Below are 3122 nucleotides of genomic sequence, written 5' to 3' on the forward strand. Positions count from 1 at the left end.
GTCATCTCCCGTCTGGATTACTGCAACTCGCTGTTGGCTGGGCTCCCTGCCTGTGCCATTAAACCCCTACAACTCATCCAGAACGCCGCAGCCCGTCTGGTGTTCAACCTTCCCAAGTTCTCTCACGTCACCCCGCTCCTCCGCTCTCTCCACTGGCTTCCAGTTGAAGCTCGCATCCGCTACAAGACCATGGTGCTTGCCTACGGAGCTGTGAGGGGAACGGCACCTCAGTACCTCCAGGCTCTGATCAGGCCCTACACCCAAACAAGGGCACTGCGTTCATCCACCTCTGGCCTGCTCGCCTCCCTACCACTGAGGAAGTACAGTTCCCGCGCAGCCCAGTCAAAACTGTTCGCTGCTCTGGCCCCCCAATGGTGGAACAAACTCCCTCACGACGCCAGGACAGCGGAGTCAATCACCACCTTCCGGAGACACCTGAAACCCCACCTCTTTCAGGAATACCTAGGATAGGATAAAGTGATCCTTCTCACCCCCCCCTTAAAAGATTTAGATGCACTATTGTAAAGTGGCTGTTCCACTGGATGTCTTAAGGTGAACGCAACAATTTGTAAGTCGCTCTGGATAAGAGCGTCTGCTAAATGACTTAAATGTAAATGTAAATGTAAGTTGTTCTTAACTGACTTGTCTATTTAAAAAAAAAAGTGCTATCTAGTATGCTCTGAACACCTGTGCTAATTAGCTATCTAGCATGCTCTGAACACCTGTGCTAATGAGCTATCTAGCATGCTCTGAACACCTGTGCTAATTAGCTATCTAGCATGCTCTGAACACCTGTGCTAATTAGCTATCTAGCATGCTCTGAACACCTGTGCTAATTAGCTATCTAGCATGCTCTGAACACCTGTGCTAATTAGCTATCTAGCATGCTCTGAACACCTGTGCTAATTAGCTATCTAGCATGCTCTGAACACCTGTTCTAATTAGCTATCTAGCATGCTCTGAACACCTGTTCTAATTAGCTATCTAGCATGCTCTGAACACCTGTGCTAATTAGCTATCTAGCATGCTCTGAACACCTCTGCTAATTAGCTATCTTGCATGCTCTGAACACCTGTGTTAATTAGCTATCTAGCATGCTCTGAACACCTGTGCTAATTAGCTATCTAGCATGCTCTGAACACCTGTGCTAATTAGCTATCTAGCATGCTCTGAACACCTGTGCTAATTAGCTAACTAGCATGGTTTGAACACCTGTGCTAATTAGCTATCTAGCATGCTCTGAACACCTGTGCTAATTAGCTATCTAGCATGGTCTGAACACCTGTGCTAATTAGCTATCTAGCATGCTCCAAACACCTATGTGTAATGGAAGAAGCCCTCCAGGAACTTGTTGTCACTGAAAAATACAGTCAGCTGATTAAGCTGGTTAAAATAATGTCCAGTAAGTGTATATTTTGCAATTGTGGAATTATTTAGATGTGATATGAAAGTAAAGGATTTTATGTTCCTAGAACCGTATCGCAATTGAGAATCTATTCAAATTTAGGTGGAGTATTTGTCTGTTTTGGCTGCCAGAGCTTCCTCTAAAGGACTTTAAGGAGTAACGTTAGGTTCTTTAAGAGAACATCTTGGGCTACATGTTGCGCACTACACATTTCTTGGAGTTAGAATTAAGGTCACATGTAATCCTCTGCAGCTAATAAATTATAGTCTCTCTCATTTACCATTTCAATTGATTCCCCTTTTAATTCCATCACACAGCAAACGGAGCCAATTTGAAATGTTTCAATGCGAATGTATATGCAAGCCTATGAACATACAACACACAAGGACCATGTCATTTGTTATATATATATATATATATATTTAAAAATAAAGGAAGACATTTCAAAGGAATATCTTTTGATTAAGTGCTGTGACAGTCTACAGCTGATGGCAGTTCTGTGTAGGCAGCAGTGTTCTTCTATCTCATCCTGCTCCACTAATCTGGTCAGTGTTCTCCTATCTCATCCTGCTCCACTAATCTGGTCAGTGTTCTCCTATCTCATCCTGCTCCACTAATCTGGTCAGTGTTCTCCTATCTCATCCTGCTCCACTAATCTGGTCTGTGTTCTCCTATCTCATCCTGCTCCACTAATCTGGTCTGTGTTCTCCTATCTCATCCTGCTCCACTAATCTGGTCTGTGTTCTCCTATCTCATCCTGCTCCACTAATCTGGTCAGTGTTCTCCTATCTCATCCTGCTCCACTAATCTGGTCAGTGTTCTCCTATCTCATCCTGCTCCACTAATCTGGTCAGTGTACAGCAGTGTTCTCCTATCTCATCCTGCTCCACTAATCTGGTCAGTGTACAGCAGTGTTCTCCTATCTCATCCTGCTCCAGTAATCTGGTCAGTGTACAGCAGTGTTCTCTTATCTCATCCTGCTCCACTAATCTGGTCAGTGTACAGTAGTGTTCTCTTACCGTGCTTTTACACCTGCATTGTTTGCTGTTTGGGGTTTTAGGCTGGGTTTCTGTACAGCACTTTGAGATATCAGCTGATGTACGAAGGGCTATATAAATAAATTTGATTTGATTTGATTTATCTCGTCCTGCTCCACTAATCTGGTCAGTGTACTGCAGTGTTCTCCTATCTCATCCTGCTCCACTAATCTGGTCAGTGTACAGCAGTGTTCTCTTATCTCATCCTGCTCCACTAATCTGGTCAGTGTACAGCAGTGTTCTGTTATCTCATCCTGCTCCACTAATCTGGTCAGTGTACAGCAGTGTTCTCCTATCTCATCCTGCTCCACTAATCTGGTCAGTGTACAGCAGTGTTCTCTTATCTCATCCTGCTCCACTAATCTGGTCAGTGTACAGCAGTGTTCTCTTATCTCATCATGCTCCACTAATCTGCAGTGTTCTCTTATCTCATCCTGTGTACAGTAGTGTTCTGTTATCTCATCCTGCTCCAGTAATCTGGTCAGTGTACAGCAGTGTTCTGTTATCTCATCCTGCTCCACTAATCTGGTCAGTGTACAGCAGTGTTCTCTTATCTCATCCTGCTCCACTAATGTGGTCAGTGTACAGCAGTGTTCTCTTATCTCATCCTGCTCCACTAATCTGGTCAGTGTACAGCAGTGTTCTCTTATCTCATCCTGCTCCACTAATCTGGTCAGTGT

This window comes from Oncorhynchus nerka, linkage group LG1 (assembly GCF_034236695.1).
Source record: "Oncorhynchus nerka isolate Pitt River linkage group LG1, Oner_Uvic_2.0, whole genome shotgun sequence".
Lineage (NCBI taxonomy): Eukaryota > Metazoa > Chordata > Actinopteri > Salmoniformes > Salmonidae > Oncorhynchus > Oncorhynchus nerka.